This window comes from Panthera tigris, chromosome A1 (genome assembly GCF_018350195.1).
Source record: "Panthera tigris isolate Pti1 chromosome A1, P.tigris_Pti1_mat1.1, whole genome shotgun sequence".
Lineage (NCBI taxonomy): Eukaryota > Metazoa > Chordata > Mammalia > Carnivora > Felidae > Panthera > Panthera tigris.
In genome coordinates this window covers 184,458,122-184,483,905 of record NC_056660.1, presented here as the reverse complement: position 1 = coordinate 184,483,905, position 25,784 = coordinate 184,458,122, and the positions used below count along the sequence as shown (strand labels likewise).

The window sequence follows — 25,784 nt, the reverse complement described above, 5'->3', positions numbered from 1 at the left end:
AAACCAAATGCTCATTGAGGACCTATTCAGTTGTTTAATGGCATGCTTTTAGAACTAAGTATGCAAAGGCCTTCAAGGGCCTTGAACACTGCCTAATGTCATTTAAATATTCTCCTGAAAGCAAATGTAGATGATTAATTTTCCTAAGAAAAAATCATTTGCATATCAAAAGGTATTTTTTCATTTTAACATAGGCTAGTTCCTGTCCCAATTACCACAAATTTTTATTAATAAAGTAATGCTGTCTCATTTCAACCAATTTACAGTCAAGAGAAAAGAGACCTGAGAAGTATCCATTTATCCATTCGTTCCAGAGAGCAATTACGCACTGGTCTTTTCGATCATCAAAACCAAACAAACAAGTAGCTTCTAGCCAAAAAAAAAAAAAAAGAGAGAGAGATGCAAAGAGACAGACAGACACACACACAGAGAAAGATAGAAAGAGATGGAGAGAAAAAGACCAAATGTGGAAATATTTTGAAAAGTACAAAGCGCTAAATAATGTAAAAATAGATGGCTGGCAATGACCTAACTGGAGAATTAAAAATCAATGAACTCCATTTTTTTAGGTGGCTAAGAAATTTAAATTCCCCTAGGCAGTCCAACAGATAGTGGTTACAGCATGAACTTTGAATGTAAGAGCCAGTAATTACTAGCTGTTTGACTGTAAGCAATTTAACCTCCATGAATCTCAGCTTCTCATTAGTAAAATGAGAATAACAATATCATAGATTGTTCTGTGGATTAACTGACAAAATGCATGTGTATACTTGAATAACACTTACCAAGGTATTTACTATAGAGTAAATGCTCCGTATCTGTTAGTTACTGGTAGAAATCACCCCTCCAACCTGCTGCTTTACTTCATGAACGATCCTTAGCTAACCCATTGCTGCCTTTTACAGCAACTTTATTATTCTAAACCCATATTCATAAAATAATCCTATGATTATTTTAGTGACTAGGAATATTCTGTTCTGTTACAACTCAATCTTTTAATCTACTTTTATTTTCAACGGACTCTGACCCATTCAGTCCTAATTTCATTATAAAAATGTACTGTGACCCAGAAAAGACCAACATGTACACTGGCAGTCCCACATGAGAGTAACTGATCAGATTGCCTTCAATGACAGGAAGGTCTTGCAAAATCTAAAGAGGAAAATATTCAAATACAAGAAGCCTCAGAAAAATATTTTCAATGTACTAATAAATTGGTATGTTATCAGGCAGTTATTCTGAAAACTGGTGTGGTCCATGGCCCCTCATGGGCTGCCACATTCTTTATTCAAATTCAGTGGCATGATCATTAACAAATATTAGGCATAATATATGCCAGAGACTATTCTAGATGCTGAAGATACAGTGGCATATAATATAGAAGAAGCCCTTGTTCTCCTGGATTTACATTCTAGTGTCCAGAGACAGACACATAAAAATTAGTAATATATATTCTGTGCAGATGATGGTAAGTGCTTTGGAGAAAAATAAACAGTGAAGGGACACAGAAATGCCACAGTGGGAAGAGAATTTCAATTTCAAATACTAGAGTCAGAGAAACCCTCACCAAGATGGTAACATCTGAGTAAAGATCTCAGAGAGGTGAGTTGTAAGCCATGTGCATACGTGGGGAAAGAGAACTCCAAGCAGAGGTAAGAACAAGGCAAAATGCTGGGGTGAGGAACTACAAGGAGGCCAGGGCTGCCAATCTTGTTTCTGACTGAACTCTTTTTCCTTAGATACAGTAAGGGAGTCCTGGGATATTTTGACCTTCCCAAAATGACGTCCCTCCAAAAGTCAGGTAAGTCCTCAGATACAAGGTTGCAAATTGAGCCCTGAACAGTAAAGACCTGGCAATACTCAGAATAACAGGATGCAATTTAAAAAGAAACATGTCCAGGGGCGCCTGGGTGGCGCAGTCGGTTAAGCGTCCGACTTCAGCCAGGTCACGATCTCGCGGTCTGTGAGTTGGAGCCCTGCGTCAGGCTCTGGGCTGATGGCTCGGAGCCTGGAGCCTGCTTCCGATTCTGTGTCTCCCTCTCTCTCTGCCCCTCCCCCGTTCATGCTCTGTCTCTCTCTGTCCCAAAAATAAATAAAAAACGTTGAAAAAAAAATTAAAAAAAAGAAAAAAGAAACATGTCCAAATGAATATCACCCACAGCCTCTGAAATCTGGAAAATACCACACCTATGAGTAAAGATTCAGAAATCGTAGTCATGCAGGGCACTTGGGTGGCTCAGTCGATTAAAGCACCCAACTTTGGCTCAGGTCATGATCTCACGGTTTACAAGTTCCAGCCCCATATCAGGCACAGAGCCCGGAGCCTGCTTCAGATTCTGTGTCTCCTTCTCCTTCTCTGTCCCTCCCCCACTTGTGCTCTCTCTCTCTCTCAAAAATAAATAAAAACATTAAAAAAATTTTTTTAAGAAATAGTAATCATGCAATAATGCACATATACATTAGCAAATATTTGATAAGCATGCATTGTTTCATACAATATTCTTTGTATTATTATGAAGGCTATAAATAAGCAGACTGCATTTTCTGGCATTCTTGTCTTGACAGATAACAGAAAAACATCCACATCATCATGTGGTAAAACAACTCATGCACCTGAGATCAATATTCCATACCACCCAGCAGCACCAGGAACATTCTGAAGATAATTTCCTTTGGAGTCTCACATTACATCTACAGCAATTTCCATCTACAGATAATCACCAGATAACCTACTTCACATTATTCACAAGTACTGGATAGCACAGGTTCTGAAAATAATCTGTAAAAAGGTTATATTCTTTCCTTCCTTGTAGAAGTTTTGCATAACGCAAAACAAGGAACAAAAAGGTATTTTTTCAGGAAAAAAAAGAAAACTTCCCACTTATCCTTGGGCTGGACAATCCTTTGGGATTTTGTGGATGAAGACCTCATAGACAATTCTCTCTGGTCTTCTATTCTTCCATTAAATAACAGTTGCATTGGTCTTCCCAAAGTCCATTCTTCCCTTGTTCTGAAGAATCACCCATTTTTCTATTCTGAGTCATTATGTTTTATGACTAAAAACTCTAGTGGTGAGCAGGTGGCTGAGATTGAGACAGAGTATTCCACGCCCTCACTCGCAGGGCCAACTTCATGGGCTTGTAAACTGTGCAGGTGTACAGGGCCTTGCACTTAAAAGGACATCACACTTGGCTTAATTCTCTGCAATCTCTGTTTCAAAATGTTAATAATTTCTCTCTGAATTTGTGTTTGGTAAGTGAAGTCTAATGGGACAATGAAGTACCCAGAAAAAAAACACATAAAATATGCACCATTCTTTGCTGCTCCATTCAAAAATAGCATTTGCAGATAGCAGGCAGGAGGCCCTTAATTATTATCAAAGACCTTTCCTTAAATATTTCTTCCATAGTTGTCATTTATATATTCTAATGTAAATGGCACCTGTTGAAAGACAGATTACAATGGGAATCGGCCACTGCAATAGTGCCCCTAGAGGTCTGCAGGACTCTGGCACTCTCTCAGTTTGGGTTTCTCCATATACAGTCGTAGGGGTATAAGTACTTTATTTGGGAAGTGATACCAGGAAGTACTGTAAAGGAGTAGAAAATTGAGAGAGGAAATGTTAATACAGGGTGCATACATGGGCAAGTTACTGCTGTAGGCAACTGGGTATTAATCTGACTGAAGACTCTCAGAGTCTTTGTGGAACATACATAGGGATTCCCATCCCTCACGGGTTGAAAGTCACTCCAGGAACATTAACTCTCTAGCCTTTATGGCCTTCCCAGTGGTTGCCATACTCCTGCAGCCAGGGAAAGCCCTTGGACAAAGAAGCACAGAAGGCTGCAGGCATAAAATGGAAAGTTGTACAGTAGTCCTAGAGTAGGCTGAGGGGATATGACTGACAGAATCTGCTACAGATCCTGATATGTGTCCGCAACATGCTACTTGAGAGTGAATATTTATCTACTGTGCATCTGCTATGTACTAGGCATTGTTCTAGTTGTAAAAGATACAAAGTTGAAATAACAGACTGAAATCTGTCATTATGAAACTTGTAGATGGGGGGAAAATATTAACTAAAGTATTATACAAATATATGGAGCATGTTTTATGAAGTTCAGGAAGCAGTAACCATCTAATGATGATTTGGTCTTGTCTAAGAGATTAATGAAAGCTTCACAGAAAAAAATGAGGTTTGCAATAAGGAACAAAAGTAAGAGTGTACTAAGAAATACTCTCAGTAACTTATGAAAAGGAAATATGGGTAGGGTGAGGAGAAGAAGAAATAAGGAAGAAAGAAAGAAGAAAGAAGGAGGAAGAAAGAGAAAGAGAGGAGCAGGAGGAAAGGCAAAAAAGCCAAGTAGGGACAGATCACTCAGACTTTAAGGGCCACGTTAAAGCCTTTCATCCTTAGAATAAGAGCAATGAAAAGCCATTGAAAGATTTTAAGAAGGGGATATGTGTGTGGCAGGAAAATGATGTGTGTTTTGGAAAGACTACTACACCTATCTTGCAGAGATTATTCTAGAAAAGTGAAGAGGATGTGTGAGAAGTACCCTTGAGGCCATAAGTAGCATAATGGAGCAAAATGGTACCCTGGACTAGACAGACAGAGTTAAAAAGTAGATGAACTGGGGCGCCTGGGTGGCTCAGTCGGTTAAGCGGCTGACTTCGGCTCAGGTCATGATCTCACGGTCCGTGAGTTCAAGCCCCGCATCGGGCTCTGTGCTGACAGCTCAGAGCCTGGAGCCTGTTTCAGATTCTGTGTCTCCCTCTCTCTGACCCTCCCCTGTTCATGCTCTGTCTCTCCCTGTCTCAAAAATAAATAAAACGTTAAAAAACAATTTAAAAAAAAAGTAGATGAACTGATATAAAATTGGCAAAACATGACATTAAATAAGAGAGAAGGAGTACCCATGAAGATATTTCTACTTCTACTTCTGGCATTTGCTTATTGGAGTCCCATAAAGGGAGACACTTGTCTTGTTTATTGCTATACTTCAGTAACTAATATAAAATGCCTGGACCATAGAAAGGGTGAGATATATCCTTATATGTTATATAGTTATATACCTTATATATATACTCCTATATATATCATACCTTATGTATATGTTATATAGTTATATTTTGATAAATTTGGGGATAAATATCAAGGAAGGAGAAATTTAGATAACGGAAGATTATTTTACTTTGAATGTGCCTTTGAGACCTCCAAGTGGAGATGCTGAGAAAGCAGTTTGAATAGTCAGTGGCTTACTAGTCAGCTAACTCTGGGAAAGTCACATGTATTTGATAACTGAGATTGCCTGGGAAGAGAATTCAGTTTGAGAAGAGTCTCTTGAGGAACTTGATTGTCCACAAATTAAACCTAACGTACAACTGCAAATGAATTTCTCCTTTGAAAATGCATGTAAATATTTGTGTTATTTTGATATAAATAAAATGGAAAGATTGTAGCTTTGGGGGTTGCTTCTTTGCTTTGTTGTTTTGTTTTTCACATTGCTTGATTTCTCAATCTCTTACAGATAATTTTGTTTTTCTCTCAGACATAATTTCCATCCAGACACAAATACACAAGTGGATCTCACATTTTAAAAGTCTGTGATAAAGCTTAACACAGCTTGAGATATTATAAATAAAAAAGCCATTCAACAGTGTTCTCAAATAGCTCTCTTTAGCCTCTAAATTTTCCAAAATGCAGAGTTAATTACTTAGTGGGCCGTAATGGCAAATAAAATTAAATGGAAAGAAGACACAGAGTTGTCAATAAAATCCCAGAAACAAAACAACTGCTTACTCGTAGATCGATACGGCAAAGGAAAAAAGCCTCTTTCTAAAGGTGTTTTTTCCCCTAATGGTAACACAATACACACATCAAATGAATAGTTTATATCTGCTCTCCAGTAATACCATACACATACAGAAAAGAATTTGATCTCTGGGATCATATAATCATATGCCAAAAACAGAAAAAAGAGTACTTAAATGACATTTAAAGCATTGGAAATAAAGCCAAAAATATTGGAACTTCAGGAAATTCTACTTATTTTATAACTTACTTGAGTTTAGATTCTTTGTTTAAACCCTCACACTACAGGAGAGAAAGGAAGTCTAAATGAGGGTAGGTACTATCCCCCAGATCATGAAGAGCTAATCAACAGTAGATCTGGGATTTGGATTACAGTGTGTCTTAGACCAGGGCCTTTGTCACCAAACCACACTTTTTCATTTTCCCTCTTTGTGAGTTCCTCTATTAAAGGAGTCCCTGCTCTATCATGCACATTAACACAAGAGTCATTGTTCTGAACATGCAAGAGAAATGAAATATGAAACTCCTATTTGAATTTGACTGAGTCATCACCACCTCTGATCACTGAGTTGGAACAGGAAAAAAAAGGGGCTTACAGAGTTGTACCTGAGGGTGAATCTGTTCATGAGGGGAGATCAGCCTTCAGTTATTCAGAGCTGATTTGACTTCAACCGCTAGTAGGTGGCAACTTGCCCAGTTGTGAATACGATGTACCTGGCTCTTTACCCTGCTTCTGGGACTATGGACTTGAAATGAGAAGTGAGACTCAGACTTACATAATTTTAGATTTTGGAAATACTATTGGACATAAATGAAGAAAATGTTTTAAAAAAAAAACTAACAAAATAAAGATATACAAACTGGTCTTGCCTTCAGAAAACCAAACTTAATAGGAAATACTTCCTATATGCGATTATGTTTTGTTTGTTGCATTTTGCAAACATTTAGTCAAATGTAGAGGTGTCCCCAGATGAAAATCTCCAGCTTCTAGCCCTCCTCTGACTTACAGACTCATACGGTCTCCACAGTGACTTCTATCCCACAGAAATCTCTAAAATTCTATCATGGATTTTTATCTCTCCCATCCAAATCTTCCCTACGACATTAAATTGTGTTCAAGCTACCTGGGTGCTTAGGTCAGAAACATGACAGTCATCCTACTCCTTCACATTCTGCAGGACATTTATCAGCAAACCCTATTGTTACCAAATCCAACATGTGAGTGGGATCCATACACTGGTCTCCAACTCTGCCACCGCAGCATAGTCAAAACCACAATCAATCCTCTTCTGCATCACTGCACCAGCCCCCCTGCCCAATCTCCTGGCTTCTAAATTCACACCCTCACCAAGTGAATAGTTGCTGAATTGATATTAGAAAAAACATTAACCAGATCATGTCATTTCCTTGCTTAAAAAGCTTCACCAACACCCAGATGAACTACAAGAAAAAAATAAAATAAAAACAACACAAGCCCTTTTTCATGGTCGAAGGTGAAGTCCTGCACAACTAAGCTCTGCCTACTTCACCTATCTTCCCCTGCCTCCACTCACCACTGTAGTCACGGCCATCCAGCTACAGGGCCAACTCAGAAGCTGGTCAGGTGCACTGAAGACTTTCCCACTTTAGGATTTCTGCAGGTGCTGTCCCTTTTGCTTGAATTTTCTTCTTTCTGCATATCTTTGATTGTTCCTTTGACTATTTCTGGATCCAGCATAAATGTCATCTCGAAAAGTCCTTCCAGAGTCACCCAATTTGAAGACAAACATCCCCTCTCCACACTCTTATTCTCCACCCGCCAGCCTGGCCTTTGCTTTCCTCATAGCACAGCAACAGGTAATTAGATGTTGATTGGCTTGTTTACTTGCTTATTTCTTGTTTTTCCTACAAGATTGTGAGCTCTATGAGGGCTGGGCTTTGTTTTATCCACTAATTTATACCCAGCACCTGGAACATTGTAAGTACTAAGTATATATTTGCTGAATGAATGTATGATACAATGAAATGATAAATGCTGCTGCTTGCAGAATCATGGCATGCATCTTCAAAGGTCAGCCTGGCTGATTGTTGGAAGCAATCACGCAGAGGATATGACCTCTGTTTGACCCTCGAGCTAAATAAAGCCTGGTAGTCAGAGGTTCCTCACACCCTGCCCTACCCTTGGGAGTATACTTTCTGCCTACCAATCCCACAGCCAAAGTCATTTTCTTTTTTTTTTAATATTTTATTTTTAAGTAATCTCTGCATACAACATGGGGCTCAAACCCACAACACCAAGCCAGGTGCCCCACCAAAGTCATTTTTAAGGACACGACCCTGGGAAAGCAATATGTTTTAGAGATCATCTGGATGGCACACACAATTGAACCCAATTAAGTCGTGTATATAAACTTTTCAATTCTGGCAGGCAGGTGCAGAGAACTTCTTACCTTGTAGCACCCAAGACAAGCCTCATATGTAAGTTCCCTTGCTTATTAAAACTGCCACCTACCAATCTGGAGGGGACTGCCCCTTTCTTTGGCCTCTCCTTGCCCTCCATGTACAGGGGCTAGATTGCAAACCAACATTGATAATCCACTGAATTCAGAAACCAGCATGACTTAGAAAGCAAAAACCAAAACCACAATCTGGCAGTTTTTGCAGCAAAAGGATGACTTTTCTCTCTCCTTTGAAATATGCTAACCATAGAATGTTCCACTGATGTCTTCAATTTCACAATTCTTCTTAGATCTTGGCTTTTATTTTTAACCTTGTTCCCATTTTAAAATCAGTGTTTGTTTCGGTCAGCATCAATGGGTATGCCATGTTGATTTCAGAGGAGTGAAATGAAAATTTAAGACTTTTATTTCCAGAAAGCCAATTATTTTGAATGTGTTGAGAAACTGAAGGCTCAAACATTTCTAATCTTTCTCAATCAGCATTTCCCAAAACATTTTTCTAAGAAAAAAACAGTTGTTCCAAGAAGTAATGTTGTACAAAAAGACATGCATACATACCTATATACATATATAAATACATACATATATGTATACATATGCACAAGGTGTTAATGTAGTCAATTATATATAGGAAATATTGAATTAAACAAGGTTAAATAGGCCTCATTATTGTTGATATCAGAGCCTTTTCTAATATGTGGATATGATTATGAATTTCTAAAGTAGGATAAAGTACTTTGAATTTCCAATTTTATTTGGCTATGAAGTCTTTATCATCTGTTATCATTTTGTAGAACTTTGTTCTACATGATAGAGTATAGAAAATAATTTTCTAAAAAATTATCAAATTCTAATTCAAGAATTTTTAAATTGTAGAATCATCTCACTAAGTCTCTTGACCAGATGTCACAAACTCAAATGCCCACCACATCTCCCAGATAAAATAAATGGTTCTAAGGGGGCACCTGAGTGGCTCAGTTGGTTAAGTGTCTGACTTCGGCTCAGGTCATGATCACACAGTTTGTGAGTTCAAGCCCCGTGTCAGGCTCTGTGCTGACAGCTCAGAGCCTGTAGCCTGCTTCGGATTCTGTGTCTCATTCTCTCTCTGCTGTGCTGAGTCTGTCTCTAAAAAATAAACAAATGTAAAAAAAATTTTTTTTCTAAATAGATGGTTCTGTTGGGCTAGATGGGGACTATGCCACTCTGGAAAGCATATATACAACATAAAGGAGAAAGCAATGATTCAGCCTCAGCTGTAATGTAGAACCAATGTTCCAGATTATTTTACTTTCCAAAAGAAGCCAGAAACTTGGAATTTGTATTAAAACTCCCCATTTTTAGATATTTGCAACTAATTTGCAGTTTCAGACACTGCACAGACCAAATAAAAATACCTGTAGGCCAGATTCATTACATAATTCATTCATTCAAAGTTTGCGATTTGATTTAAACTGCTTAGTATAGATATTTTTCTGTTCTGTTTTTCAAAATTATGTATTTAGGTTCTTGTCTTAATATTGTTACATTTGTGACTATCTTTGATTTACTTTTCCTTATGGTCCTCCGTGAATCTTCTATTTTGGCCAGTCTTTTAACTAGAAGGCACAAATTAACATCAGAATAGTCAAAATTTTCTTTGCATACATATAACAAGAAAGGGCCAGATAATGGGACTAGTGTAGATAATGCCCTCCAAGATAAGTTTTATTTCCTTGAAGTGATTCATTTACTGCCATACATTGTATAATGTCCTATTCTACTGAAATAGAAATTTCTAAAATAACTCACTAAAGACCACGTCACTTGGAAATATTAGAATTTTTCAAAGGGAAATTTGTGTAGGTCCTGGAAATAGTGATTTTAATATCATTAGGACCTAGGCATTTATTGTCTATAAAACAGGGGGGGAAAAAGGAGAATAGCAAGAGCATGAGTGTTGGAGTCAAGCCCTGTGTTCCAATCCCAACCCCTCTCTTACTGGCTGGCTGACCTTCACTAAGGCATTCTCTCAAAGTCTTCACGTCTCAGTGTCCTAAGTTAAAATGGAGAAGATAATAGTACCTCCTTCAACAAGTTGCTCATGATTCCATTTTTATCACATGCTCAGAATAATACTATTATAGCCATTGAAAAGAGATTTATGGGTATCATGTTGTAAGGCTGGGATGTGTGCCTACTAAAGGGCAACAGGAAGAGATTTCTTTGTGATGATGGAACATTTCTGTGTCTTGCATGTGATGATGGTTGCATGAATAGATGCATGTGGAAAAATTTCATAGATGATATACACCAAAAGAGAAATAAATGTAAAACTGATAGACTCTGAATATAGTCTGAATTCAAGTTAATGTCTTGCTAAAGTCAGTTTCCCAGTTTCGACAATGGTCTATGTTATATATTGAGAAAGTTGAGTGATGAGTACACAGAAACTCTCTATACTATTTTAAAACTTCTAATGAGTCTAAACTATTTCAAAATAAAAAGTCTAAAGGAAAAACAGAAAGAAAAAAAAAAGCTTGCTGAGAGGATTATATATGATAATGGAGCAAAGAACTTAGCATAATATCTGGCACATTATAAATGTTGTCTAAACAGTAGGTATCATTGTTTTATTATTACTAAGTGTAGGAATTAAAGCTTAAAATTATGAAAATGAATGTGTATCACTGATAAATGAGATGAAGTTTATCAGGTATCAGAGGAGGCGACTCAAATTGAATTTTGAATATGAAGAGCAAGAGAAGGGCAAAAGATAAAGAGATAATGTCATTAAGAACTCATCAGCTTCAAACTCATTCTCATTGCCCACCTACCATCACATCAGTCACTTGACATTATACCCAGAAATCATTAACATATTACAGAAATATTTGTTTTGCTTTAAAGGGTTGCATAATTTACTATAAATGCCACCCTAAACTTTTCCATCTCTATGCACTTTGATACTAATGATGCTTTGAATACTTATAGCTTACTAATAGCCATAATACATTATAAATAGTTTATTACCTAATCACATATTTTAATTCATAGCAGTGCTTGGGCAGTAGGCAAAATAAATTGTGATAAATCTTCATAGACAAGTTAAACTGAATTTCTGATGAAATTCAGAAATGTTCTCTCCTCTTAAAGTAAATTCAGAAAATAGACTTATTAGAAGATATATGTAGATGAATCTTTCCAGATTCAGAGCTGTTTTTAAAATACTAAGTTTGATGTTCTACCTTTAGTGAATAATTATGAAAAACATGTTCTAATCACGAACCAATTGACACATGTCTAAAATAATCTACAACCATACAAATATTCTGATAAGGGAATAAAAAAACATATGATTTAGGGTGAGAAAACATGGGTTCTGTCATTGATATATTTATTTGCTGGATTTTATTGAGCTGATAATATGTACCAATCATTCTTCTTGGTACTAGGCATACAGCAGAAAGTAAAGCAAAGTCTTTACCCTTACAGGGCTTACATTCTACTAAGGAAGACAGATAAACAAATGGACACAGAGTAGGGCATTCCTTGTTATAAAGAAAAATGATGTAGATCCATGATAAAAATGTGAGGGGTGATAGAGAGAGATGGGACCACATTACAAAGTGGTCAGGGAAGGCCTCTTTAAGGAGAAAGCATTTGAACAGATGAGTGAAAATGAGGAAGTAAGCCACTTGAAGATTTAACACAAGAATATTCTCAGAAGAGAGAGCAGCAAACACAAATGTCCTAAAGAGCCACAGGCTTGGCAGGTCTCAGGAACAGGAGGAAGCCATTGTGAATAGACTGGATTAGCCATGCAGGCTAATGATGAAGTAGGCAGGATAGCAAGAAATAGGTACATGGTAAGGGACATGGGTGTTACTGAGTATTCTGAGAAGCTTCTAAAAAGTTTGTGTAAGTGTACATGTCATCATCTGACTTAGGTGTTTAAGAGTTCCATGTAACTGCTAGATAGGGAACTAATAATCAGTGGGGCAGGATAAACATGGAGGCCTAGCCTAGTAATTGTCTTCCAAGGGAGAGGTGATGGTACCCCTTTCCAGCATGGTAAACAAGTTCCTTAGCCTATCTGGCCCCAGTTTCCTCATCTACAGACTGACCTGTAAGTGAGCTGTTCTTACAAATAACTTAAATACTATATTGAAAGTTAGACAAACTTGGAGGGCTGACCACAGAGTCTGTATCTGAAATCAACATTGGGTTCCAGTTCTACCCTAGGCAAAACTGAAGAGATATCTTTCATAGAATTTACTTCATAAATATTGTATACATTTTAGAAAAGACCCAAAAAGTATAAAGAACATGAAAAATTTACAGCAATTCCAGTATGTCAAAAGGATGACCCCTCATAGATGCTATGTTTTTACCATGCAAATATCCTTTTGGAAACCTGCTTTCTTACACAGGAGAAATATCCTTCTTTATAGCCTTCTTTAATATCCTTCAAATCATTAAATATCCTTCAAAGACAGAAACTTTTGATTTATTCATAAAACTCCCTGCCATTGCACATTTTGCCTATTTCCAGGCTTACATAATTATAAATAATGCTGTGACAAACATGCCAGTATGTAAATCTTTACATGAATAGCTGGTTGTTTCCCTAGTGTAAAATACAAAAAAAAAAAAATCTCTTAAAAGTAAAATATCTGGAGGCACCTGAGTGGCTCAGTTGGTTAAGCGTCCAACTCTTGATTTCAGCTCAGGTCATGATCTCATGGTTCATGGGACTGAGCCCCACTTTGGGCTCTGCACAGCCAGCACAGAGCCTGCCTGGGATTTTCTCTCTCCACCCAATCCCCACTTGCATTCTCTCTCTCTCTCTCTCTCTCTCTCTCAAAATAAATAAGATAAAATAAAAAATAAAGTAAAATTTCTGAACCAATACAAAATTGTATATAAAAATTTAATACATTTAACATACATTGTCATATCTCCCTCCACAAACTTAACAGTCAACAGTGTTCAGCAAAATATTTTGGAGCCTTCTAGGGCTTTTTTGAGACCTCTCCAGCCCTCTCTATCACTACTTTCATAAGGTTTCTTGTGTCCATTGCAGTTTCTATTGGTCTGTTCCTCTTAGGAGTGTCCTTGTTTCAGCCTTCTCTTCTTCATCATCCAGATCTAAACCCACAGAGTGGCTCTACATACTCAAAGGTATGTTGTAGCATATACTGTTGATTGTCTACATAACTGCCTTTCTCACCCTTCTCCCTGGCCAACAGTGATACGCTTCTGTTTAGGTATCAGATGGCCAACAATGTACTTGAGGAAAGTAGGCTTCTCTTCTAAGCCTGGGGGAGAGGAATGAATATTTATTTTTCTAATCCATTGCTAGGGAATTAAAATCATTATTTTTTTCTAATTCCCCTGTCTTTGCCACTAAACAGGCATGTGAACCATGCCTAGTGAATAAAACATTAGAGGAAATATGCTAGGGGCCTCTGGAATAGCAATCTACCTTTCACAGATAAAAGAAAAGAGGTAGTTCTCTTGGCTGTTATAGCCACTGCCCTGCCTCCTGCTTTTGAGCAGAAATGTGATACATGGACATTTAGCAGCCATTGTATAGCCATTGTGTAGCTATTAGTAAGTTTTAGATGCTAAGCAAACAGGTCAAGAAAGGTAAAGCAAAAGAAAGTGCCTGGCTTCAACTTATGGAAAGAGCCCAAATGTCCAGTGACTGATGAATGGATAAAGAAGATAGATAGATATAGATTAGGTATAGATATAGATATAGATATAAATATAGATATAGATGACATAGATATATATATAGACATAGACATAGATATAGATATATATTTCAAAAAGAATGAAATGTTGCCATTTGCAACAACATGGATGAAGCTAGAGTGTATTATGCTAAGTGAAATAAGTCAGAGAAAGACAAATACCAAATGATTTCACTCATGTGGAATTTAAGAAATAAAACAAATGAACGTAGGGGAAGGGAAGGAAATATAAAATAAGATAAAAACAGAGAGGGAGGCACACCATAAGAGACTCTTAAAAACGGAGAACAAACTGAGGGTTACTAGAGGGGAGGTGTGTAGGGAGATGAGCTAAGTGGGTGATGGGCATTAAGGGCGCTCATGAAGAGCACTGGGTGTCTTATGTAAGTGATGAATCACTACTGTAACCATTACTACACTGTATGTTAAATAACTTGAATTTAAATAAAATTTTGGAAGAAAAAAAAGAAAGTGCTTGGATTCTTGACATTACTCAGACACTGAACAAATCTTGAAGGGCATCTGTGTTTACTAATTGGCATTTATTGAAATTAGGCTCCTACCCTCCCACAGAAATGAGACAAGGGCCCTATCTTTTTTGATGACTGCATTTCCAAGGGGTGGCTCCCAGGTCCTTATGAAAGATACTTTTGGGTTGTAAAACCAGGAGAAGTCTGAGAGAAGATTTATATCTCAATGGAGCAAAGAAAGAATTTATAGTTGCAAATTTTCTAAAGTAAATACTCTAAGAAAAGGGATCTTAGGGGCCCATAGTCAGGAAAAAACCTGTTTGATATTTCATCAAGCTGAGGGGAACACTGAAGGCATCTTGATGGATGAACATGCTGTTTCTCCTTCTGAGGTCTCCTAATCACTTCTCATTTTGAAAACCTGTGCTAAGGAATTAAGTGAGCCTCTCATGATCTTGCAGCAAATTCCCTTTTGCCCACATTGGCCAGAATCAGTTTTTGTTGTTTGCAACCAAAGTCCCTCTGATGAATCAAGAATTTCATCCCTTACATTTATTTCTTTGTTTTAAACATTGGGATATGAAAATTACATTTTCCATTGAGAGTAGAGTAGACCAGATATGGTAAGAAGACAACCAGAGATCTGGATTCTAGTTTTAGTCTGGTCCCCATATGTCTGAGGTCTGAGGCTCGTTTTTCTCAATCTGACAAATGAGATGATTTGAGCAGATGGTCTCTGAGCTCCCTTTGAAATCTGATATTCCAAAACTAATAATTTTGACAAGTGCATTTTTAATGGGAAATAAAAAGATCCCTTCTTTAACCCAAATTTTCATTAGCTAGAAAGAATAAAGATAACTATGCCAAAGGTGTCCACAGTTAAGCAGAAGCAAAATCACTGGCAGAATTTTAAACAGCAAGTTTTGATTAGAGGAGTTCAAAGCATGGAAGATTTGCTATTCAAAGAAGATTTTTAGCATAGACCTGCACAAATTGCCAATATAAAATGGTCGGTAGGTACAAAGTAAAAGAGAAGAAATATACTGAGTAGACCAAGAGTTACCCTGGACACAGGGAATAATTCAGAACAGTAACTTCCGAAAGGAGCAACACGACAAACTGAGTGCTATAGAATAAGTTCATTTTTCAGCAATCTAAGAGCAGCAATCCAGAGCAACGAAATAAAACCAGCAAGTCTCCCCACATGGGGCAGCTAAAGCTGTAGTCACCACAAAAGGAGGATAAATGGAATGTGTCACAGGGGATTAGGTGTTTAAGGGAGTAGAAAGTTCTTATAACAGCCGCTACTTGCAATGGATCTCAAGAATGTTTTTAAACTAGTAGATAAGATATTGAAATCCTTGCATTTGCAATCCTTTGAGCAAAGAAGCAGAGTAAGAGACAGGAGCTGAAATTGTTGCTAGAAAACGTTGAGCTTAATTTTAAATACAACTTTTTTTTATCTGAAACGTAATCCACACTCATCTTGGAAAAATTGCAAAACAAAGATACACAAAAGAAAATTAAGAAAACACATATTTCCATTATTTATCTAGACACAACTCTGCTTCTTGATTTTCCCTGGAATAATAACTCAGATATTCCAATAGAGGAATTTATCCTTACATCACTAGCCACATACCTGGAGACAGTATGTTCAAAATGGAGGGCTGGGGAAAGGTGAGCTGTTACCTTTTCGGTCTCTCCACTTCTAACCATAAATAAAATTATGCAGATATTACTTACAGAGCTTACGAATGTCAATGGCTTAAACATAGCTTGCCCAAGCTACTAGGTTAGGCTACAGGGAAACTACAAAGCTCTATTAGTAAACTAGTACTAGTTTAGTAAAACTAGCTTTCCTATCAGCCTGGCATCACTTCTTGGACAAAAGCTGTAGCAAGGTTTCCCATACACTAAGGTTCCCCTAAAAAAAGGAATTATCAAGACACAGTTCTCTGTGTTAATCCTTTCGGTTCTACTCTATGCCAGGACTATTCAGTCATAGTCCATGGGGAGTTATGGATATTTAAGTACATTGTCTATTGTCAGCACCTTCTACCTCTAAGTCCTATCCACTCAGGTAAGTAAAAATGTTGTATCACATAGCTCCACCTATCCTCTGGTTATCTGCATAGTGCTTGAAGAACATTTGAAAACCTCTCTGTGGCAGTCTTAGGCTCCTGGATGCAGGATAGGTCAAATTTCCATTCTGGGAAATAGGGCAAGAGAATACACTGAATGGCACGAAAGGCTCCATCAAAGGGACTAATGGGGATTTCCATGGGGTGTTACGGTATTAGTCAAAAAAGCATTAGGCCTTTCATTTAAAGGCAGCTGCTATTCCTTGAGATAGTGGCAGAGCCAAACACACATATTTTAAAAGCACTACCAACCAATCCAATACTTAAACATGTAAATTCTTCCTAGGGGGTGGATAGTTCAAGCTGCACAGCTAACACCAACTCATTTTTTGCATTTCTTCAAACAAAGAGAACAAAAGAAACAAAATTTGTTACCCTTGATTATTCAAACCCTGACTAGATACATATATATAGTATCTATAATATACATATACATATATATAGTGTCTATATATAGTATCTAAAATCACTTCAAAAGAACATTTGACAATGATCAGGTCTTGACCTCCCAAACTAAGCACCTAAGGAAGCACTACAAAGTGTGTTTATTGGCTGTTAAGGAGTATTCTATCCTTTAAAGGGATGACAAGATATTAGAACTTATTTACTCTTACTGGATGTCCAAGAGATCTGTGCTGGAACTCAATGTTGGAAAACATGGCATTCAGAAAGACTGTCTGAGGTGGCTTTTCTTCAGATTCTTAGGAAAGGATTCTGTCTCTTAGTTCTCAATCCATCTTAAAAAGTTAGGAAAGAACCCTGAGGTATAGTATGGAAATAATAACTTTGAGGACTTTTCCAGAAATTTCCAGAAACCAAAATATCTTTCTCAAAATTTTAATGGAGGAGAAAGTTCTCCCCAAATCCCTTGAGTTAACCTCCATATGCCAGTCTTCTGTGATTTTGTATAGATGGTTAAAGTCTGAAAGAGATTAAAAAAAAAAAGTCAGTGTGAACAACTAATGCCTGTTAACTGGTGATTAAGTTGTGTTACCAATACTATCATGACATTTTACCTCTGTGATGTGATATAGGATATAATTAGATTCATCCAAATAGACCTACATTTCTCAGCTGAAAATATAATCTGACAGAACCCTTATAAGAAAAATATTGGATTATTTTCATAATGTTATCTCTATTTTAAAGAAAGGAAAGGACTACCATGAAGTAGATAAATTATGCTAAGAATTGAGTGTAATCTCCTTGCCATAGACTGAATAAACTGGACACACCTGTCTCTTGAGGTTCCTATCCTACAACCATGCATTCAAAACTTCAACTCTTCTGACTTTACACTCACTTTCCTCTACGTGAAATGTGCTTCCTTCACCCAGATTTCACAGGGTTACTCCTTCTTACAGAGTTACTTTCTTATTTCAGCTCAGATGTTAAACTTTTCAGAATGATGTTTTTAACTAAACAATCTAAACTAACCCCATACCCTAGGTAACTCTCTCTGTTTTTCACATTTCTTATTCCTATCTGAAAATCTAGCTTATTTGTTTATTGTCTTTTTATCCCTAGAAGAATATACATTCTATGGAGACAGGAAACTTATATATCATGTTTATTGTTAGATTCTTATTTTCTATAAGAATGACTAGAGTATTTGTTAAGAAATGAGTGAATTAAGAGTACAGTGGTTTTCCAAGGAAGAAAAATTAAAGATCTTATTTCTTCAGTACTGGTTATATGCCTAATACAGTACTTGACATATCATGAACACTTTGTTAGAATAGGATACAAAATACAATTTAACCAAATGCTGATCAATATACAGGTGACACTTGAACAACACTGGAGTTAGAGCTGCCAATGCCCCCCTCTCCTCTATAGTTGAAAATCTGCATGTAAGTTTTGACACCCCAAAACTTAACTAATAGCCTATTGTTGACTGGAAGCTTTACCAGTAACATAAACAATCAATTAACACATAGTTTGCATGCTATCTGTATTAAATACTGTATTCTTATAATAAAGTAAGCTAAAAAAAGAAAATATTAAGAAAATCATTAGGAGGAGAAAATACATTTATTGTACTGTGCTGTATTTATATTTAAAAAATCCACATGTAAGTGGATCCCTGTTGTTTAAGGGTCAAATGTAATTAGAAAATGGTTAAAATAACCCCAGTGTCTTACTGTGTTATTGCTTGCTATCCCCATGGGTGAATAAAATTAAAGGCATGTGTAGTACATTTTTACACATTTCAGTGGGGGCTGTATACCGTTGTTGACAACTGGCTCCCAGCACTTTATTAGTGTTACACTGAGACATGCTTTAGCAGTTCTGTACTCATCTGTCTCTAATCAAATGCAACCAAGTCTATACCTTATCCGCCTCATGCCTCACTCAAAGTTTCCATGTCTTGTTGGAATCCATCAGAGAAGATGTTCTATACTTCAGCATGGTTGTCAACTTCTCTTTATCATTAAGCTATTAATCTTATCTGGGGATGTGACCCTTGGTCATTTCTGCAATAGCTATGACCCTCTTTCCATATTAGCTCTAATAATAAATTTGGAGGTCCCATCAAGCCTAGGAATGAGCCGTGCAAATAAATATTATTCCAGAGTTAATGGTTATCTTTTCAAACAATAATCTTGTCCTCCAACCTGCTAGGGAGCTCTCCTGAAAGATAATTAAAACATTGATAAAGGATTGAAACCTAATATTTCTCCTCCCCAAACTCTGCCCACTCTCACTACCCTTGAATTAAAGCAAGTCCATCCAAGCAAAAAATAAAGTGAATTTTAAAAGATTCCAACACCTTCTCATCTGAGGTCCCACCAGGTTACTGCTAGCTTGTTTGGAATCTGGCTGCTTCATTATTGCTTTCAGCAGAATTAATATCAACTGCCTATTAGTTGTCAATATCAATGTCTTTAAAATCCCTTGACCGGATCTCTAATGAAAAGACATTAGATGATAAGGCAAGTGATTTCTCTACTTTCTTTTTGGTGTCTGACATCATTAATGTGATTAATGAGGTGACCAGGGAACCCAAATCACTCGTCACCATTAGATTGCTAGTACAATAGCCAAAGCTCAAAGGTGGGGAAGGAATGGGAACAAAAGTATTCTCTTATCTCTGTTGTGTACTCTATCAAGGAGACAAATGACCTACCTACAGGTGTGTACCTGTTTGGAACAGTAAATATTTGATAATAGTAAAGGCTGAGAAAACCACAAATACATGTTTATTTGCTTTCGAATTATTTGTAATAACTAACAAAGACTTTTTACTGGTAAAGCTTAAAAATACATTCTAGATGATCAAATAATGATTATAGAATATAAAACAAATAGCCATGTCAGTGCCTTTTAAAAGGAGTAAAAGGAAGGTACACTCACCAACAGAAGTGATTGGCTCATGTTAGTAAAAAATCCAACAGTAGTTCTTGCTTCAGGCACAGCCAGATGTATCTTCCCCCTCCTGTCCCTTTTGTTCTTTCTTTCTCTCCCATTGTGCATCTGTCCCTCCTTTTCTCTGCTCTCATCTACTTTGTTGTTTTCAAAATCCTAGGGAAAGATAGATGAAGAGCCAGTGAGGATTGAAAGAGAGAACTTCTTTTCTCTCATTGTAGTAACTTCCCAAAGTTGATACAATGCAGCTTGGGTCACTTGCTTAGTCTTAGAGGATGAGAATATAATATATATTGATGTGTTCACATGAGTCCAGTCCTGGAGAAGGGGGAAGTAGTTCACTCCAATGTGAAACATACTCCTAAGAGCAGGAAACTGCAATACCTTTTTACCAAAAAGAAAAATCAAACCTGAGCATCCAAATAATGAAATATATACCAAGTAGTGTTTTTTAAAAAGAAATGGGGTTTGTGTTTAGTCATGCAAACTTTTTTCTGCAAAGTTATGAACTGATGGGCATTCTCATGCGTGGCTGGTAGGAGTATAAACTTTAAAATTTTCCTGGAGGGCAATTTGGAAACATTTTAAATATGAACGTATACCTTGATCAGGCAACTACCATTCTAGGAATTTGTATCAAAGAAATAATAGTAAATCTTCACAAAAGTGTAACAAAAGTGATGTTTATCTCAAAGTATGTAGGACATCAAAGAATTGGCAGCAATCCAAATGTCCAAAAGGTAGGGGAGGAAATTAAAAACAGCATGGAAAGTAATATTTTTACATTTATCTACTTACTTGTCTGTTATTTATTTAGTTAGTTATATAATCTGAACAGATATACACCCAGAGGCTCAAAGTGTTTGTCTCTGGGTGGTTGAAATGTGGGTGATTTTTCCTGCTTTCTTCTTGCTAATCTCTATTTACTAATTTGTCCCCAGTGAGTATAAACTTGCATTAATTGTGTAATGTTTGTATTCTGAGATAGGACAGCTTGAACACAGACTCCTTAATTTGCTCCAAACATCCTTTCTAAGTAATACTGTATTTGGACGGGAGGCATGGAATGCAGGACATAGAACACCTCTAACGCGTCTTTAGGGACCAAGAATCAATTAGAAACCATTCTCTTTTGTGTCTGTCCTAAGCTAAGGGGCTAGACCCAGGGGCTAGGTCTTACCTATGTTTGGGGTCTCTGGTGATGATTCAGGTTTCTTGGTAGTGAGGGAAATCAGCAAGCAGGTGCCCGTGCTCCTCTTCCAGAAAGACTATGCCTGCTTACTTGTTGCACGTGGGCCTAGTGATGTGGAAAGCCTAGAAGGAATTACATAGGAGAGAAAAATGCCCCCAGTCCCTGAAAAGGGGGGAGGGCTGCCACTATAGCCCAACTTCACATGATATTTTAAAATTAATTCCAGATACAATAATCATTTAAATGCAAAATATAAAATAGTTAAAACATTACAAGAAACTTTAGAAGAATATTTGTATAACCTTGCATTATACAAGAGTCTCTTAAATAAGATAGAAGACCTAAAGGCACTACCTATGTAATATTTCATTACATAAAAATTACAGATTTTTCATGCCAGTCATATTATAAACAGAGTTAAAAGTGAAGGGAGAGACTGAGAGAAATATTTTCAACGCTTGCCATATTAAGGGTTAATATTCCTTATATTAAAAAAAATCTCTAGAAATAATTAGGAAAAAGAAAAGTAACTAAAGGGACAATGGACAAAGAGGGAATCCTAGTGGTTACTAAACATACAAGAATTCTCTTAACCTCTTGGGGCTTAGGGGAATGTAAGTTAAAACAACAATGAGATGCCATTTTTTCACTCATCTCATAAAGAAATAATAATACAGTAACAATACAGTGCTGATGAGGAAACAGGGATATATAATCTTTATGTAGCAATTAGTAATATGTAATAACCGCTTTTGGGAATTAATCAGGCAAAAGCTGTTAAAATTGTAAACACCACCTTTGACCCACTAATTTCAATTTGGGAATCTATACTATAGACATAAAAATCTTTGTGTTATATGAACAAAATGTCCATTGCAGCAATATTTTATTATGGCAAAATAAGAAAAAATAAAGGGCCACCAACAGGGGAAATGGTTGGATAAATCACAACACTTCTACTCTATGCAGGAATCCACTTCTATCCAGAAGAATAGGCTAAACCAGTGGCTCGTAAAGTCTGGCCCTTGGCCCAGTAGTCTCAGCATCACCTAGGAACTTGTTAGAAATGCATATTTGACCCCACTCCAGACCTATGGGAATGTCTGAGGATGGGGCCTGGTAATGTGTCCTAACAAGTCATCCAGTTCTGATGTGTGATTCTGATATGTGGTTACATCTATATCGACTGTCTTGAGAGATCTATTCATATTGTTACATGAAAAATTAAATTTCAGAGTAGTATATTTAATGTGATGCATTTTTATAGAAACAAACATTAATAAAACACACATTTTTGACATGTACTCATACTTCCATACAAGAAAGCAGAACTTGTAGAATGATACACCTGCTGCCATTAACATTGATTAACGAGGGAAAAGAGTAGGGGGAAAAAATAACCTCTGTCTCCATTCATCTCTTTCATTTTTCACTGGTAACAGTGAGCATATATAACTTTCCTAATTTCAAAAAAAAAAACATTTAAATAATAAATTAAAGAAAAAACAATCAATGAACCTAGATTTTTACCTGACCTATATCAAACAGACCCATGCTAATCGGACATCAATTTTGGTAAAAAGATTTTCCTTTCACCAAGCCTTAATTGGCCTTCAGACTTAGCTCGTGATGGTCTTGACATAACCTTTCATTAAGCAAACTCTTTAAATAGGTAGATGGGTCAGAGCAAAGATTCTTGGATTTTGCTTGAAGGGGCTAAAAAGCACAATTCCTCTGGATTATTTTCTCCAAACTATCTTCATTAAAGTTAAAGTTAAAACCTATCCATTGGACCCTCTGAAAAGATTATAGTCCCTGAAAGCAAATTATGTAGATGCCAACATACATAGTAAAACTTCAAGCAATTTATTAAATGTGAATTTTGTCCACTGGTATTTATCCCAATCCTTTCCAATGTGCTTTAAATTATAAATTGTAAATGTGTAAAAACAATGTTTCCTATTTAAAACCTTAAAATCATTCATTGAAGTAACATTTTTAAGGTCAAATAAATCAGATGTTGAATTATTGTTTTTTTGGCTAAGATTTCCTTTCAAGGACAAAATATTCCAATAATATCACCTGAAACTGATCCTATGTATATCCAAAGTTTGTTAGAAAATACATTTACTTGAAAAGTTCTAGCAAGTCAATAGGTACACGACTGTGTGATTCAAAAGTTATATCCTAGGAAGTCACAGAAGCTATTAACAAAATAATAATGACTTCTCTGTAAATTTAACTTGTGATGTTGACTTCTTCCTTTTAATTACTTAGCTCTTGAATATAGTCAATAGTCTGATGAGCTCTGATTATGGAGAACTCAGCTAAAAATATTTTGAATTAATAATCAAATGCAATGTGACATTTAGGTTTCAAAAACTCTAATCACCCCCGCTATCAACCCATTCTTTTTCCATGGCACAACTTTAGGGTTATAACTGAAGTGAATCTCTAGTGATTAATGCCCAGGTGATTTGAATTTTGCATACTGAAAGAAAATTAAGAGGAACATTTACTTGCCCTTAAAAAAAAATCTATAATCCACAAAACAGAACCTAGATTTAAATGTCCTCAGGCCTGAAAAAATACTTCCATAGCCTTTTATGTCATGGTGGTCTAAATGATTTCCAAGACAATGTCATAAAAAGAAGCTTTTTGTCACTAACTTAGAAGAGATTAGACTTAAATAATTTAATTAACAAAGTCCACTGTAATACTTTAGAAATGAATCTCTTTTAATCTTCCAATTTTATTGGTTTCATTACTGTTGTAAAGAATTTCTAACCCACGATTATATCTGTGCCTTTCCATACAGCCACTCAAGAGTCCTGAGGAAAAAAACCAACTAATTTTATTATATGCTTTGGTTCTCAGCAGACACCAACAAATAGAGAAAATCCTTTCTGCCTTAGCTCTAAAATGTTTGCTCTGCATTAACACATCTCACTAGTGTAAGTAAGTATATTTTTCTTCCTTCAAGCAAATATTTGAGAACCTACTATGTGCCAGTTCTTGCCAAGCATTTCAAGTGCATAAGGAAAATCAAGACAAGTATTTGACATAAATAGCTTAAATTACAGTGAAAATATTTCTCTAAAATAGTTTCTTAAATATTTTTTGTTAACTCAGTAATTACTTAATCAGATGTTTGACTTAACACCCATGCTATTTCCTACCCTATTAGTAACTGATTAATTCCTTTTACTATTTGCTCTAAGTGTTTCACTGCACTCCACAGTGTTCCTTGGGATTCTTCCCTTCATTGAGGCTAGTTGGTCACTGACAGCTGACCAAGGAATAGATCCTATATACCTTCCAAAATTATTTTACTTTACTCCTATATTGTAACACCATTTCTTTTATCAAAAAGTGTTCTGAAATGCTGGAACCAAGGAGAATATTCTTATTTAAATATTAGGAATTTGTGTCTGCATAATTTAAAATACAATACCTTCCTCTGAAAGGATTTATATGCTGGTGCTGATAGAGTTTATCACTTTTATTTGTGGTGTTAATAGAATTCAGATTTAGATATCATTTTCATGGTCTGCATTAACAAGAAAAAAAAGCAGACAGCTGAATAGACTTGGAAACTGTCCACGTTCAAGGCAATGAGCAGATTAAGTGTGAAGAGAAAAATAATATGGTTTTAGGAAAAAGTCTTTCTAGTTGAAACTCTCATCCATGGCCGTAGGATTATTTTTTCTCTCACTAAATCTTAGTCTGTTCTGTAGTCCTAAAAGACTACTTAGTAGAGGAAAAAAATCCAATGTTGAAGAATGCATGTTACTGAAATCCCCACCAGTTGTTAATATCCCTCCAGGCCATGACCAGATTTTGCATATAGTCAAGATTCTTTGGTCATCTATTGATTTTCAGATTACTATAGTTGTCTGAGAATGCCTTTTAATTTAGAGTCCTCTCTACCAAATTCCTCCTGTTAACCAGAGGAACCACAGACCATTGAGGCTGAAAAAGTTCAAGTTCACCATCATCAGGTATTTGTTTCCCCATGCTTCCAGATGATTACCCAGAAAATTCTTCTATACGTTTGCAACAACAAACTTCTTAAAATTTTGATGTCATCCAGTAGAAATTTTCCTGGAAAAATTCTTTACCTAAAAAGTACTTTAGACTACACAGAATTCTTAGAAAGGAGATTTATAGAACCCACACTGGGGTTTCCTATTAGAACTACAACAAAGAAAATATGAACCACCATCTCCAACTACTGGTTAGGAAAGATGTTAGAGTTAAAATGCCTGGGTTTGATTCCAGCTGTGTAGTCTTGCACATATTACTTACTCCTTCTAATCTCTCTAAGCCTCAGATTCTCCACATATAAAATGAGGATAAAAGTAACACCCATCTCAAAGGGTTTAGTGAAGATTAAATAAAATAAGGTGCTCAGTACAATGCCCAGCACATAGTTCCCTTTCTATCAATTCATGATTCAACAAATATGTATGTGCTACTCTTTGGTCATTTTCAATATTTTAGTCTACCATTTTTCTTAATAAAATCTAAAAGATTTACCAGCTTTAATGGTAATGCACAGTTCCAAATGTCAGATTAGTATTTATCTATCTTCTGTAGTATTTTTTTTAATTTCTAT

The 25,784-nt window shown here is 36.3% G+C and overlaps 1 long non-coding RNA gene across 1 annotated transcript in view; it reads right to left on the bottom strand.

Annotated features, from left to right (window-relative positions):
- Positions 1-17,447: 17,447 nt before the first annotated feature.
- LOC122240425 overlaps positions 17,448-25,784 on the bottom strand; it is a 112,768-nt gene continuing 104,431 nt past the window's right edge. Inside the window, exons 12-14 of the long non-coding RNA XR_006220166.1 lie at positions 21,155-21,288; positions 19,963-20,130; positions 17,448-17,527 (exon numbers count right to left, since the gene is read on the bottom strand). This is a non-coding gene — a long non-coding RNA (uncharacterized LOC122240425). The remainder of the gene's footprint in view (positions 17,528-19,962; positions 20,131-21,154; positions 21,289-25,784) is intronic.